General features: G+C 35.9%; 1 pseudogene; it reads right to left on the bottom strand.

Annotated features, from left to right (window-relative positions):
- Window positions 1-2,395: 2,395 nt before the first annotated feature.
- On the bottom strand, window positions 2,396-3,687 carry LOC149206149 (aspartyl protease family protein 2 pseudogene; annotated as a pseudogene).
- Between the last annotated feature and the right edge of the window lie 14,139 nt (window positions 3,688-17,826).

Here is a 17,826-nt window from a genome sequence, read left to right as displayed (position 1 = left end):
TATAGAAAGACTCCAACGACTTTTGTTCTCAGAAGAATGTAATCAAGATTCAAGATTAATTCAAGATTCAACGAACATTAACAGAGTTTATTGATATGCAAGGAGATGAAAATCATGTGACCCGGTTCCCGCGGAAACTTATCGCAAATAAAACATTAATGGAAAAATTCCACACATACATTCTCCATGATACCCGAAAAGAAACGAAAGTCCTCCACAAAATCATCAACTCCAGAACATAGGAACCCGTCGAAACTTATAAAATAATAAGTGTGAAGCAACTAGCATGTGACCAGACTTTAGAGGGAGATCTCACCATATGAACTTATAGCAGACCAATCTTCTCATACACAACATGTTATGACAAATTGTTAACACATTAGTTTTAGTGCTAATTACATAGATGAGGGGCAACGAAACATCTTAAAGTATATGACTTTATCTCCCCAAACACTTGCCCATGGAGCATAAGGAAATCACTGGCTTTTGTCACCACCATATGCACTACGTTTTCAAATATAGAATAGAGAGTGTCTTCAATCCTTCAATTCTGATAAAATCTCCATAAATAAATTCTGAACATGTTCCTTCTTTTTTTTATTCTCTCATTACAATAGTGCAGTGCAACAACAAAATCAAATCTCGAGGTTGAATAATTGAATACGACAGATTCTAGTATTTAGATAGCATGTCAGGAGAACCTGACACAAGTACTAATATATATACGTCAATGGTGAAAAGACTTAATTTATCGAGATGTCAAATCTTTTTACTCATCCTTCATTCAAGCATTCTCACTTCTACGCTCCAACCACTCCACTTTACTTAAATTCATTCTCCTGCTCAATGCTTTGGATTACCACTAGTTTTGTGGTACAATTCAATTAACAGGTCGATGAACTACCCGCTTTTGATAACGCTGTAAGACACACGAAACTAGAAACCAAATCAAACTTATACTAATTAATCTCAAAGGATTATGTACATGATGTACATATAAATACATATAGGAAATAGTTGAATTAGTTCCCGAGTCTTTTTGGACTCCAATAACTACCCAAACTAACCCATCATTAACTCTGAGGATTAGTTGTTCAACAATATATAAATACATTCAACGTTTTGAAAAAATTAGAGAACATTGGAATTTTACAAATTCAACAACTAAAATATATTAGACATTCAAATTGGGTAAATTTAAGAAATCAAATAATACAAATAATACATATTTAACATATGAAATTTACAACTCCAACGATTGTAATGATGGGTGAAAATGTGTATTTTTTAATATATAAATAGATTCAATATTCTGAAAAAATTTAGAGAACATTTAAATTGTCAGGGTTCTACAACAATAACAACAGAACACATTTAAATTATACATTCAATAACTAAACTAGTACAACCACATGAAAAATATTAATGTGGTTGGCATAGCTGAAGGATTCGTAAATATAACCAAAAAACCTATTGCAACACGATGAATGCATTACCAATGCACACATTTACCTAATTAATCAAGTATAAAAAGGTTATGGGTCAACTATAACTTAAGAAAAAAAAGGAATTACACATCTTATTATGAAATGGACCATTTTTCTAAATAAAATTTGCTTATATATAAATGAATGTTATAAATAATAATGAGGAACTTATCATGGAAGAACTTATGGGTGGGGGGTCACATGGCAGGACTCTACTTGTTGAAATTTATTAAAAGCCAATGCAACCTAACAAACTCTGTAATGCACTACAACAGTTGATAAGCATTAAGACTAAACATACGTTGAGCATATTCCCTTGAAAATCAATATTGACCCTCAATTAAAAATAAAAAGTCAACAAATCCTCATTCACTTTAAGTTGAAATAAGAAACTTTAGACAACTATATTTAAAATACTCAAATTATACAGATGGAATAACTCATATTACAGAGATTTAATAAGTCATATTACTCCAATTTAACAATTCATATTATAACAAGTATGAGACACAAACATATTTCAAATCCAAATAGCGGAAATAGAAGATTCCCACCATCAGGCTTTCAGATTTTGCTATTTTCGCAGAGCGACAATTGGTTGGGCCATGTGGATTTATAGTTCAGCTTGAGCGAAAACAGATAATATTACAACCAACAATTAAAAAAAACATTAGTATTTTATCACTGAGGAAAGAGAAGACTGCCATTTCTAAGAAACAAAATGGGGAAAAAACCATTTTATCTCTAAACAGTGGAAATAAATGACTGCCATTTATGAGATTCCTGCATTTTGCTATTTTAACCGAATAAATTTGCGGCAAGTTTTTGGATCCATAACTTAAAGCAATGGGAAAAGGGAGAGCAGATAATAGTCTCTGCATTTGGAATGACAAAATAGTTTGATTCATATTCATATGAAAACATTACAACCTAAAACAGATAGGCATGGAGATTCCATACATTTGGATAACACCCAAATGACATTTTCAATGACAGCAAGAACAATAGCTGGGGATGGTATATGAGAAAATTAAGTTAGGTAGACCATACACGTAAAACTCAAAATCAAATAAAATAGCGCTCCTAGGCAATGCATTAACCAGCTTTAAATCGCACACGATTTATCAGACTGTCAAACATTGCACGGTACCCTTGCTGCTCGATGTTGCCAATAATGGAGAAAATTGCAAAACTATCCACAGGAATGAGAAAGTTAGTAGCAGACAGCGAGATATCGGCTCAGCCATGGAAATGAAAGACCACAGTGGGGACTTTCACAGTTTTCAGCCCTGATAAATCATAGCAGGTATCATACAGAGAAAACTTACCTGCAAATTTCAGGTTCCAAGTCCCATCCCTGAAAGCATCCCTTATTGCAGTATAAGCAGACTCAACTAAACGAGCCATAGAGGTTCCAGGATTGATAATAACTCTGCCATTGCCAGTAGCATCCATCCTGAACATAGAGGCAGGAATGGAGGTAAGCCTCTTCCCACCGACGATTATGCCCACCAGCTTTGGGTTGCTCAACAACAGTGTAAGAATTGCACTGCAGCTGCACCAAAAATTAGGGAACTAGAGGTTCCAAACGCGCTCCTGTCAACTAAACAGTAAGAAAATCGTTTGTTGAACTGTGCCCCTATCTGAGATGAAAATGAGAGTGTCCCTCAGCCCAGACCCAGAAGCCCTGCAGCTCCAACAGCCCTTCGTTATCATGGCCACAACCTAGCACCACTCTTCTGATCACTTGCCCTCTGAATGTGTGAGTCTCTGTGGAGAAATCGCCCACTGTGAAAAACCCATCTCCGTAGGAGACCTGGTATCCACAATACCTGTTGGTTCTGCAACCACTAATGTCCATTTTCTTGCACAGGGAACCTTTCTGTATGTCGATGAAGCTGCAGGGTTGAATAAGGGATCAGTCTGACCATAGCAGTTTGTGCATGGCAAGCACTGAATCCAAATTATCTCAGTACGAGTGTCCACCACCATGTAGCTAACAAAACATTTTCATGTTTTTGTTTCAGTACGAAAAAAACAACAGATTTTTTACTAAGAAACTGTTTACATATTTCAGAAAAATCCTTCCTTCATGCATCTATCATCCACCTTAGCTGAAGTTAAACACGATGACTCATACATCTCATAGAGGATCTAACAAAAATAATCCTACTCAAGCATAACTCAAGTTACACGAAATGACTCATACATCTCATAGGGATCTAACAAAAATAATCCTAACATAGAATCATAGTCGTTTAATAAACCATCCACATATAACCCCAGCATATATTAAGCAATATTACATCTATTTAAAAAGTACCAAAAAGAGAATGACCCCTCACTATGTCAAGTATAGTAAATTTTCCTAGATTCAAGATAATTGTTGTTGAAATATGGATTATAGTTGATCTCTCCAAGTTGATGATACAGACTCATTTTTGATAAAGTATATGTGATCCCATTTTGTTTCTGGAATATATGAGCAAATGATAACTTTTGATAAAGTATATGTAATCCCATTTTGTTCTTGGAATATATGAGCAAATGACAGTCTATCAAAAATTCCAATCAAATTTTTATTCCTAAGCATCAAGAAAGAAAGCATGTGAGGATTAAACATGAGGATGGTATGCCTCATGTAGCTATGTAGACCACCAATGTACTTCAAAAGAGTCTTTGGTGAGTCTAATGAGATACCCAACATCAATGCTCTCTTTCTGAATTCTTGAGTATACCCTTGCACACTTTGCCCTTTCAACTGTCGAAGAATTTGCCAACTCATCATGGCTTGTTGCATGTATGCCAATGGATAAAACTGCTTTTTGATTGCAGCAACAAATTCACTCTAGACAGAGATGGTCGTACCATGTCTTTTCATATCAGCTTGAGCTCTGCCTTCCCACCAAACCAAGGCAGTGCCCCCTAGGCGTAGGCTTGCCAGCTGAATCTTACTCTTGTCTGAGTCTATGTTCTGTACTCTGCAATACACATCAATTTGTCTAATCCAATTGTCCAACTTTTCAGCATTTAGCTCTCCATAATATATAGGCAAATCAAATTTAACATCTAGCTTGATCAAAGATGCTTTCTTATTATGCACAAGGCTATTAAGAGGTGTGAGAAAGCTTTCCTCTTTCCCTTTTCCTTTGGAGTGGTCATGAAAGTGAGACTCATCTTCTTCTTTATCTTGTTTAGAGCCTGAGGAGTCTTCAACCTTATGCTTTCTAAAGTCCATATACGTTTCTTCTACCATAGACTTTATAGCTAGGAAACTCTCTATGAATTGAGGGTCTGGCCCCACAAAACCTTCCTCTGACATTGTCTTCTGAGGATAGACTCTCCCAATTTCAGGATTAGTTTCCACCAACTCTCCTTCTCCTAATTTGAGCTTTGATCTAGTGAGCATTCAACAACTAAACCAACACAAGCTTGTCTAACCTTACAGCTTGGAGCTCTGATACCACTTGATCTGATAATCACCCTATGGGTGACATCAGTTAAAGATTTATTGAATATAGGTATTACAGACTCATGTGCTAGTGTGTGTGTTCTGTGTTATTTAAGCAACAGATCAATCAGATTGCCAATACACAGATAATTATATGGAAAGATAACAGAGAAATACAGTAAGCAAATACAAGAACACAAGAAATTAATAAGGAGTTCACCCTATTCTCCAGGGCTACATCTCCGGTCCAACTTTCAGTGGTGGCCTTGTTTTATTGTCTTTAAGCAGAGAATTACAATGCAGGAGCTCAATATGAGTCACCTGAAGCAGATTTGCTTGGCAGGGTGGTTCTTGGATTCCCAAAGCCACTTGAGTACACAGACTTCTTCTTCCTACCAGCGCTGTGACCTTTTGGTCTACATGAAGAGCCCAATGTGGTGCTCAGCCCGGACATATCCTCTCTGGGATGGCTTGGATCTCTCAAGCCTCTGGTGCTCAACGCTGCCTCTGGTCAGCTCAGCCCTCTATCCTCTTTCTGCTTTTGCTTCATTGTCTTCTTTCTCTATGTTCTGTCCTCCTCGGGATTCTGGTTTCTTTGTCTTTGGGATTCTCTGTCCCTCTCTTCGTCTCTCGGACTGACTGTGTATTCCGTCTTTGTTCATGGCTTTGAAGCCATTCGTTCCCATGCATGTTCAGTTCCTCTTCCACCTCTGTCGATTCACCTTCTACAGCTGCGCTTGGAGTTCCTGTTCGGCGTCATCATTAGCGCTCAGGGAGTGGCCACATGTCCTCCTATAACTCGCACCAGCCTGCTTCGTCGGTTCATTTCTTCAGTTACATCGTGGATGAAGTCTTCCTCCACCGTGGCGGTCAAAGCGGACTTCAAATTCTTCTAAATTGCGGCTCATTCCTTCGTCGATTCCACTTCCTCCATTGGGCGCGATCTCAATCATTAGATCTGGGGCCTCCAGATCCGACGCCATACACACGTTTCGCGCGGTTGACTTTCTCGGCCTTTAGCGCGCAATCAACGACGGTTTTCTCTCACCTCTGCTTGCCACGCGTCAATCGTTAAGTGGGATCGCTCCGCTTTGTCCCAAAACTGTTTATCGTTTGAGGGCACCCCGATCAATACTGCTGGTTTTCCAGAGTGCGGGTCCCACCTTGTCCATTAGCACTTTTTCATTTTCGCCTGCGGTACTCCAGCTCGTGACGCGACCGAGTGCTCGACCTTCCCCCATTTCGAGCCTGTTCGCCCAGCGATGCGCGATTATCGCATCAAAATCCACCTCTGTTTCCCAATCCAGGGCTCCCAGGGGCTAATCCGGCCTCCCGCGTAGTCTCCATGGGCCTTAGTCAGTGCGCTTTGACCGAGGTCCTCGTTGTTCCACACTCGCTGCCATTGCCACTGGTTCAGGGTGTTTTTTATCGTTGTTTCGGAATTTTTAGAAGTTTTTCCTAACCTGTACAGTCATGGTTCCTTTGAGAGTTCTTTATGGATCCAATTCGGATCAAAGAGGGAGACCTTAGAGTGAAATGGGCATTAATCCCATGGTGTTATTCCAAGCGTTTGGGAGGTCCATTCAATGCCTCCATTTGTGAAAAACAAAAAAATGGTGTTTCACGACAGCAGTGGTTTCGGCTTACGTTTGAGAGTCAAAGTGGTTGTACCTGGATAATAAGTGGGGAATGATCTAACTCATAATAAAGCTCCCAAATTTCAAGACGCAGTTGTCCTTAGCATAATTTAGAGCTTTTTGTCCTCAATCCTGCAAGGTATGATGATACCAATATGCGACCAAGCCCCTCTGTACTGCAATTAAACTAATTCAGAATGGGCTCTCGGCCTTCTTACAGGTTGCAACAGTCCCAAGTATTAATCTCGATCTAGTCACTTGTCATAAAATCCTGCAGAGAAACTGAGATCAGTGTCCAAACACCCCAGAGATTAATCAAGACTAGGCTCCAGAAAAATGATGATTTATTTTTATTTTTATTTGTATTTAGTGAAACTTCTTGCCAGCAAAGATTTGATGATATAGATCTAGTTTTCCAATTAAAAATTGAGATACCAACTAGGGTGATATCAAATACCATCGAAGATGGAAATATCGGCTAGAGTGAGAATAAATCTCACTGAAGTTCCTTGCATAAAACCCTCCCTCAGATGGCAGGATGCACAATTCTGATACTACTGTAAGATCCTAAACCTTAAAAATTTGGATAGATCGAGCACACTATAATTTTCTAATTAACACAAGGTTTCAACAAAGACAGAACACATAAGGGATCTAGAACTTCAACCACTTTTTTCTAATTAATTAATGCAAATAATACATGCCAGAGTAATTAGCATAAGAAACCCTCACCAATGGCATAATGTTGCTCATCAAATGAGAAATCACGACACTGAAGCACAATCGTAGACCCTGGATGGATCCACTAGACAAATTAAGGTTGCTCATCAAATAAGAAACCGCAACAATGAAACACAATCTTAGACCTTGGATGGATCCACCAAACAAATTACTCCAATGGGGTTTTAGTCCCTGGGATCAAACTAGAACTAGCCTTGCCAACCAAACAAATTACTCCAATGGGGTTTTAGTCCCTGGGATCAAACTAGAACTAGCCTTGCCAAGTTCTCAACGAAGGCAAAACAAATAAATAACTCCCAATGATCCCAATGCCTAGCTCCTATCCGCTTTTATAGGCTTGATGGACTCTCTGGAAACCTTATTTATTATTTTCCCTAGAAAAACGAAGGAAAATACCATAGGAAAATACCATGGGCAAATACCACAATAAATATCATGGGTAGATTTACGTCCATTTGACTATATCATAAAAAGAAATATTACATGGTCTCCCAATCCCTTTTATACCCAATCGTTCCATCTTTTGTCATTTTCCCATAATCAATCCAAAGAAATCATTCAAGATATGCTACTTAAAAATATCTTAGAGATTTGCACTTGCTAGTCCTTACTTCCCTCAAGTTCAAATTATGATGAATGTTTAAGTCCCTTCCATCTTAGTGGTAGAAGATGTAATGGGTCAGTGAAATCACTTCAAGGAAAATGGGCTTGTTTGGAAATTCAATGGCCTATAGCTAATGGCTAGCATATCCACAAAAATTATCATATCAACTTGAATGCAAAAATAATGGACTAAAACTTCATTTATTCATATGCGAAAGGATTCTTCGAAGTCTAATTTTGACTTGTGTTGGAAGATATAGATTTTATAAGACGTTGGCATGCGCGTCCCGTTTGTTAATTAATTTCAACGACGGTGACAAGGATAATGTAAAGCTGATGTGTCATTATGAAGATATGATTGTGTCCTCATTCTGAGATTAAAATTTCAAAAAGTAGGAGTGAGTATCATTAATAATTTTAATATTATAAAATTATTTTATATTTGTTATCTCAAAAATGTAAGTTAAATTAATCTATTTGATATTTAAATTTAAATTATTATTAAAATTAACGTTACACAATATATTACTAGACTCTGATAGTGCAAACTGAAAAGCCATGCAAAATTCACATCTAACGAAATTCAAAACCAAACCTTACAAATAACCAGTCAGAAGCTGTCACGTCATGGTTTAATAATCTTTATGGTCAGAAACAGTCATGGTTGAATAGTTTTTAATGGCATGTTTAAGGTTAACTACTTTAATTTATAGAAAATTTTCAGATATATTTTTTTGGTCGAATTAGTCTAAAATTTTGTAAGAATTTGTTGTAAGTTTGATAGGTGTATTTTTTGTAATTTAAATATTTTTAGAAAAATTTAAAGTGATTAAATTTATTTATATATAATGTTAAATAAAAAAAGTTGTTTAGGAATGGTGGATTGTGAATTTCTCATGAAAATTTGAAATTTTTTTTTAAGAAATTTGACTTTGTCGATGTTTAAATTTTATTTTCATGGAAAAAATAAATTCAGCACCATAAAAAACTCTATGACACCTAAAATCTTAAAATTTAACAACTATAAACTAAATTTTCGAATAATTCTGCAGCAATTTATAACCTATTAAACTCTTAAATTCAGGCCAAACCCCAAACCTTACCGATCGCCTGTCAAAACCGTGATGTCATCACTCAATAATTTCGGCATTATCATTCAATTGACTCTGTTATTAAATCAGAGGACCCAAAGTCAAGTCGATGATCCACCGGCCCAAGAATATTTGACCCCAGCCCACCTTCGAAACCCGGGCGGTCATAATTCCAAACAGGAGAATCCATCCACGTTCGAACTAAAATGTTGGTCCCCTTTTACGCCACTGGTTGCCATTGGTTACCGGCGAGAGAAGGTCAAAAAGAGGAGATAAAAAAGAAATGTGATCTTATCAATATGTGCAATCCAAATTCTATTATGCTTCCGTTCCCTTTGATCATGGCTGTATTCATTAGTCTCTGCAGTCAATCTCCGAAAGTCCTGTCAGGGCCAGGGACAGACAACCAAAATCCTGCTGTCCACTTTCATCCATGTGACCAGGGAATAGCCAGTGGGTCATACCTATTTATTTATGTAACATCTCACTCCTCTCATTACTCCACCTCTACCTCTGCCTTTTTCCCACCAGCTGAACAGCTTCAACCGCCTAAACATTAGGGTTAGAACCTACTCTAAAACTGGCCAAGGCCAAGATTTAGTGTTGATGATTAGAAATTTTTGGAAATCACTGGTCAGTTTTCAGAATTTTAGGTGATCTAAAACTTTTTGAGTTTTTAGAATTTGAAGTGATCTAAGTTTTTCGAGATGGTAAATCTATTTTTGTCTTAAAAAAAATGATTCAAACACTATTAATTTCAGATTTTTTTTAAAGAAAAATTAATCCAGGACAAAATTATGGCTTATCTATACAAGTCCTTAGGGTTAGTACCTTCATTCACCATTAATTTCAGATTTTTTGAAAAGCAAATAGTTTAAGGCGAAATTATGGCTTACCCAGACAAGTCCTTAGGGTTAGTGCCTTCATTCACCATTTTAATGGAGTCTAGTTTTCAACAGTGAAACTGGAATCAAAACCAGGAGCATATTTTAGTTTTGTTGGGCAAGAACGTGATGGCAATTATGGCTTTTCCCATAGTCAATCTGGTTGCAGCCGGCATTCCACTGTGTTGTAGTTACTGTTCTCTGCTGTCCAGCCCTTGTGAATTGTGAAAACACAATCACCTTTTAACGGAGGAGTGGTTTTGTAAGTTATGAAAATTCCAGTTATATTTAAAGAAAATTTAGCAAGAATTTTTGTAAATCAAAATTATAAGTGTATTAAAATTTTTGGTAATGTTGAATCCATTTCCACTATCAAAAACATGATTCAAACATAATAATGTTGAATCCAAAAAGAATGGCAAGTATCTATGCGTATCTGGTTTTTAGAATTAAAAATTGGAAAGGGAAATCCATGATCCAATCGCTTTCGTTGCATGACGTTTTAATGACAGTGCACAAACACTGAACCTCCACCCTTCGTACAAATTGTCCTCTGCATCATTATAAGACAATTGGAACAAGCCCACATGGATCAGACTGAATATTTATCATGAAGTTATATGGTATAAAGTAGAACTCAAAACACAGTTTTTGCTCATTACGAAATTGGTCTGGGATTGGAATATAATTTAAGACTTAGCTACTTTTTATATGATGTAAAGAGAGTTAAAGAAATATGTTAATGATCCAGTACTTAAAGGTACCCTTAAGTAAACACTTAATAGTTCAATATTTAAAGACATTTACAAGAGGAATTAAAGCTTGTTCCTTAAAAATAGTAGCTTTTTATAAGAGGAATTAAAGCTTGTCTCTTAAAAATCACCAGCCTTTGTTGAATAAGGGTGATAACTCACACTTATGGTTTATATACATCTCCACTATTAAGTTAATGACCGTTGAATTATAATAAGTCTCCACTCTTATTTAAAAGCAATAGTAAGCCCAACTCCAAATTGAGAGCAGTGGTTAGCGCAACCCCCAATTTACTAATTATCATGGAGCCCAAGGAACCTAACATTCCTATCCAAAACTTATCTAAAACTTTTTTAATTGTGCAACTTTTTTAATGATAGGAATTTTGTCATTTTTATCTTGTAATTTAATAAAATTTAAATAGATGGAATCAATTTTATAGCAATTTTATTATGCTTTATTTTTTGATATAATTTTAATTTAATTATCAATAATTATTAGGTGAATGGTAAAAATTTAATTTTTGGTATTCTAGAATATTCATAGTAGTATACACAAATTAAAGGTTAAGATTTATCTTCAAAGTAGTTATGCTATTTTTCCCTTTTAACTAAATTGATTATTGTTTTTAAAATCATATGAACAAGTGTTATAATGATTTGTTGAGCCCGTAGTATTGATAAGCCATGATATTGGTCCATGACATTATAACAAAGCCTATTTATAGATTAAAAATTTCTATAATAAAATGAGGTAAATCTACATGCTTAAGAATCTTTTTACACCTTATTTCAAATGTATATATTTTTTTAACTTATATATTAAACTTTTGGTTATACTAATAATAATAATAATAATAATAAAGTTATAATTTAATTAGTTTTTGTGGCTTTTTTAAATGTTAGCTAATTATGATGTATCATGTAGTAAGTGTTTTGATACTTATTATGGATTAATGCCTATCAGAGTTAACCAAACATTTAATTTATATGGTTACCCTAGTTACTATAACTTCAATTATATAAATCTAAGCTCCTTGATAGTATGCCAAGGATATAGAGGGCACATAAATATGAGTGTCCAATAAATGACACAACCACCCAAAAACAAAACACGACTATATATATATAGAGACGTTTACTAATACAAATTCATTGATACAACTAACTACTATTTAGCACTAAATGATAAAATCACAAACACACCATCATTGATCAAAACCAAAATTTATTAGATAGATATAAACCAATTATACTACAAAATAGGATAGATACTACATCTATACATGGAAGCATCTCATCACTCTTGTTTATTCCTCTATCCCTGCTTTTTATATCCAATCCAATTGATGCATTGGCTTTCTCTATTATTATCCAATCCAATTGATGCATTCATTGGTTTGGAGGATGATCCCTAAAGAGTCTTTAGGATCACTATCATCTAGAGTGATTGGCTCCAACATTGATTCATTATTATCTAAATTGGCTATTGTCAACTTAACATTGTTGTAGAAAAACATATATCAAAAAACAGATCCCACATATTTGTCTTTTCTTCAACCATTCATTCCTCTACTTATAAACACATCCTACTTCTATTTTTTGATAAAACACTTATCTTAAACACAAAACACATGTAATAAACCAGTTTGACAAGTGTCATATGACACATGTCAAATTGCATCATATAAATATGATACATGCCAAATTTGTATATGACAAGTGAGATTAGTAACCAAATTTGTATATGACAAGTGAGATTAGTAACCAAATTTTTATATGACAAGTGAGATTAGTAACATAAGACCCTAATAAAATCTGATGACTTGACTTAAATTTAAAATTTGAATTTTTTACTGGATTAGAAGAGAGAAAACATGGTTTTCCTATACTGCACTATTAACACTATTAACTTCTTCCCTTTATAAACATATGGCTTGATACACAATAAATTATTCACATATGAAACTTGAGTCAGCAATAAGCATCTTACTGCAACATTAATCACAGCATGAGGACGGACACAAATACGCCATCAGATGATGTGTATATCAACAACGTTATGCGCCCATCGATATTGAATTAAATGGAACAAATTAAAGGCCACATATATGTTCGGATTCAGTTTGATATATATTCACTTGGCGAAAAACCCAACATTTCATTCAAAAACCATGCACATTGACTTAAGGTACCATTGGATTCGGCAAGTGTTGGAGGAAGAACAATTATCCTTGGAAAAGATCCATACAGATAGGAACCTTGCTGATATGCTCACTAAGATTCTACCACGAAATAAACATGAGTTATGTAGAGGCATGGTAGGACTCGGTGTAACTTGATTCATATTTAGCTTCAAGTGGGAGAATGTTAAGTGTGAAGCCAAATTCATGCAGGATTCTAGATCCTTCTACACCGCCAATAGTTTCTAGAATCACATGTAGGATTCTAGATCTTTCTACACCGCCATTCGTTTCTAGATCATTCCAGATCTCCATTTGAATCACATACAGGATTCTAGATCCTTCTTCTGCCTCTATAAATTTGTAATTTCTCTGGCCAAGGAAGCAAGCCAAGGCCCAAGCCTGTTATGTAATGCAAAGTGATTTCTGTTCTCCAGTGATTGTTTTATCTATTCCGTTGTTTCTGACTGAGTAATCTTGTTGTTTCTCCATTTGTTTATCTCTGAAATTATTCTCTGCTATTGCCGTCTAAGTCTCTGAGTATAAATCCGTTGTGTGTTATGTATGCTCTGCTCTAACACGTTATGCACCCATCGATATTGAATTAAATGGAACAAATTAAAGGCCACGTATATGTTTGGATTTAGTGTGATATATATTCACTTTAAATATTAGTCGTGGGTAATATTAGTCGTTGGTAGTTAGTAAATGCAATATATATTCATAGAGTAGTTTTTAATTTTTTTTTTATTTAATTTGTTTTGAATTTTTTGGGATTTAAGTATTGGGGTTTTTGCAATGTATTATATTAGATATCATTTTGGGATTCAACTGCGTTAAGTAAATTATTCATTTATGATCATTTCTATGAGAGGTAGTCCACTGATTTCTCATGATTTTTGAATAGTTTATTCAGCACTCATTGTATCGGGTGACTGATTTCTCATGATTTTTGAATAGTCCACTTAGCACTCATTGTATCAGGTGATGCTCACAGGGGTGAAGAAGTGGGATTGAAACTAGTGAAATGAATCACATAGCGTCAATCATCACTTCCGGGGCTCCGGCTCAAGTGCCCTTAACTGTGGAGTTTTCCCCACAATCAAGCCCACTTAGCTTGCTACCCCATTTGAAAAACCTTAGGTAGAGATCCGTTCACTCTTTTGAATTTTAGTATTGGGGGGTTTCGCATTGCATTATATTATATATCATTTTTGGGATTCATCTGCGTTAAGTAAGTCATTCATCTATGACCATTTCTATGAGAGGTAGTCGTAACTAACTGATTTCTCATTATCTTTGAATAGTCCACTTAGCACTCATTGCATTGGGTGATGCTCACAGGGGTGAATTATTAAAATTATAAGTTTAACAAGTGAATTTTTCACAATTTAAATATTTCAAGAGTTTTTAAAGTGTTAAATTTATATATATAGTGAAAAAACCAATTTAAACAACACAAATCAAGATTTGACCATAAACTTATTTACTAAATTCAAACTAACATTAAAATAGAAATTTAAAAAAATCTATATTAAAAATTACTCTTATATTTATATTTATATATATTATTCAAATTCATTTGGTGTATATATACACTGTCAATACTTATTTATCGCATTAAATGGAGGAAATAAAAGACAACATATGTTTATATATAGTCGGATTCAATATCACCGAAAATTTATGAGGTCCCTATTGATTGCACATAACCTGGTTGTGGCCAGAGCTGCTGATTGATTTTCCATATCTTGGTTTTATAAATTACCTATTCAAATAGGTAGAGTACACTTGGCCACACGTTTAACCTGGAATGGAGAAACCTTGAGTAACCGAAGTGACGTGCCATGATTAAATTTTTCTATAGTTCTTAATAACGGATACCTTTGGGACTCGACACAACAACAACCTGTTGCACCTCAAAAGTCAAAATGTAAGAGATTACGCGTTGATCCCGAATCGATACGGGACCCTGGAACTTTGACACAGTGAAAAATGAAAAGACAAAATATGTTGTTGATACTGTACTGATAAGACTATGAGAGCCAAGCGACAACCGATCGTGTGTAATGAAATCTGATGGTCTAATGGGTTAAGGAAGAGTAATGAGTTCTGATTTGTTTGATTTTGTTAGGAATGATGGTATAATAGTAAATTGGGGTTATTTTGGGGTGTTGAATAGATAGTTATTATTTAAATTTTTGTTAATAAATTATAATTTTTTTTATAATATAATAGTAAATTGGGGTTATTTTGGGGTGTTGAATAGATAGTTATTATTTAAATTTTTGTTAATAAATTATAATTTTTTTTATAATATAATCTAATAATAAATCAAATTCCCACATAATAATATAATTAGTCAAGTTTGTTGAATGATGTTGAATGAAGACTTCTTGTGCTGGATTTTGATATAACCATCACTCTTGATCTGATAATGAGATCTTAAACAATTAGTAAGGTATTACAGACTCATGTGCATGGATTTGCCTATGTTATTTTGTGCAATGGATCGATAAGATTGCGAAATACATAGACAATGAAGCAGTAAAAGAAACATAATAGACAACACACTTAAACACAACAAGTTTAATAAGGAGTTCACCCAACACTCCTGGGTTACATCTCCTAGTCCAGCCTTCAATGTTGACCTCTCTATTATGTCTTCAAAATATATTTTTACAACAATGAGCTCAATTTGAGCCTCACACAACAGATACAAAACAATAAGGCTTTACTTGGATCCCCCAAGTTTCTTCTGAGTACATAGACTCTCCTCACTAACTCTCTGTCTCTGTTACTCTGTCTCAGCACTGCTTGTCCCTGTTTGCTCTTTGTCTATGGCTTTAAAGCCAATCGGCATTGTCTGTTCATTTCACCTTCTCGGGCTCTCTAGCTTCTCAACCTTCGTCCATTCAGATCCCTTTATGAGCGTTAGCAATCATTGTTAAACGCTTCCAGGGATGGTGGCCACCTGTTCTGTAACGGAAAGGGTCATCGAGCCTTTGAAATCCCAAAATTGGTCGTTTTCTATTTACACAGAGAAACATTGCAAAACACGGGAAATTTGCCAAATCACTATTCATTGGATTTGAAATATTATAAGTTCCACCTTATAACTCCTATTGGGTCCGCCTTTATGCCGCTTACCACATCCCCACCGTTGATCTGAGAGGTCTTGATCCAATGGTTTAGATCCATTTCGGGCGGCTCTTTCGTACAGGGATTAACCGCTTGATGAGGGTGGTTTTCTCTCTCCTTAGCCTAGACATGTGGCAGCCGGTGTGTGGGATTGGGCAAAGCCCGGCCCAAACCATTTACCGCCTTTGGCTCTCCCAAAATCCTGCTAGTCTTCATGGTTTCCTTCTATTTTTAAAAATGCATTAAACACTGGAAAACCTCGAAAAATGGCTTTATCGGACTTGAAATATTATAATATCGCATTCATAGATCCCGTCGGGTTCGGTTTTAATCGCATCAGCGCTTCCCTTCGTATTTTGTTTAATAAATGAAATACGCGAAATACATAGAAATCTGTCGTTTGACGGATCTCAAATTTTATCGAATATCGCTTTATAGCTCTATTGGGTCCGGCTGTTGCGAGCCATATGTATATCAACCCCGCTCCTCTATAGTCGCTGATTGCGATATGGCGATTCAACTTGGGCCATCGATCTGCTCGCTTGATCAATGGTCCTCGTTGACCCCGTTGATCGCAGTCACATACACCATGTGGTCTCCGCTGATAGCCTCCCTTTGCCACCGCCGATTGCGATTTGCCGATTGGATTTGGACCATTGATCGGCCAAATCTGACGGCTCCGATTCAAAGTTGCTTTGACCGCCGATAAGCCTATTTTTCAATGTTTTCTCTATGTTTTTGCCTCCCGATAATGTTTCCACCTTCTTTAAAGGTTTTTCTTAGGAGACAATTTTGGATGTTTTGAAGATTTTGAAGACTTAGAGGGTTTTCTAGGATCCATTTGGATCACACCTTCCCACTGAAAAGGCTTTTGGACCACCAAAAGTTGGTTTTTAAGCATCAATCAAGTGAGGATACAACTTCCTCACTTGTCCAATCTCTATCCATCTTGCATTGCTTGGTTTTGAACCTTTGAGTCCAATTATGAGGTACTCAACATTCCCTCTGCGTGTAGTTCTCACCTTCCTGTTCAGAACTATATCTTCCTACAACTCATTGAGATATTCATGCAATAGATCATCAATAGAAGGCAACTGACTTTGCTCTTCGGGATCTTCAACCAATGAAGGTTCAAATAGTCTGAAGTTTTTTGCATTAACTACTGAATAGATGTGCATGTAAGTTGGCAAATCAAGGCGAAAAGCATTCTCACTAATTTTCTCAAGTATCTTGAAAGGACCATACCTTATTGGCTTTAGCTTCTTACCTTCACCTTGCATTATGTCTTTGCTGATGTAGAACCAGACTTGATCACCAACTTGGAAGCTATGCTCAATTCGATGCTTATCATGCCTTGCCTTGTACTTGGCTTGGCTCTTTTCCAACTATTCTTGCACTGCTTGGTGAATTTCTTGGATTTGTTCAATGAACTTGGTTGCTTTGTCCACATCACTGTGTCCATCAACTGCTATGTCTTTACTAAAGACAAAATCCAAGGGAGACCTCAGTGTAAAACCAAAACAAGTCTCAAAAGGATATCTTTGTGTAGAAGAGTGTTTAGCACGGTTGTAAGCATGTTGCACATAACATAAATGTTCATCCCAAAGCTTGGGGTGCTTGTTGCAATAGCCCCTGAGCAACAGGATCACTGTCTTGTTGACCACCTCTATTTGACCATCTGTTTGTGGATGAAATGTTGTGCTCTTCTTCAATCTGGTGTCCATTAACTCCCAAAAACTTGGCCAAAACTTCCCAACAAATCGGGAATCTTGATCAGAGACAATAGAAGTGCGTAACCCAAAATGAACCCATACATGTTGAAAGAACAATTTTGCTGTTTGTTCAACTGTAATCGA

Source organism: Pinus tabuliformis, chromosome 1_2, assembly GCF_031772625.1.
Source record: "Pinus tabuliformis cultivar Carrire ecotype Pingquan chromosome 1_2, CPIR1, whole genome shotgun sequence".
Lineage (NCBI taxonomy): Eukaryota > Viridiplantae > Streptophyta > Pinopsida > Pinales > Pinaceae > Pinus > Pinus tabuliformis.
The sequence above is the reverse complement of the archived record's forward strand: the minus strand, read 5'-3'. Positions and strand labels throughout refer to the sequence as shown.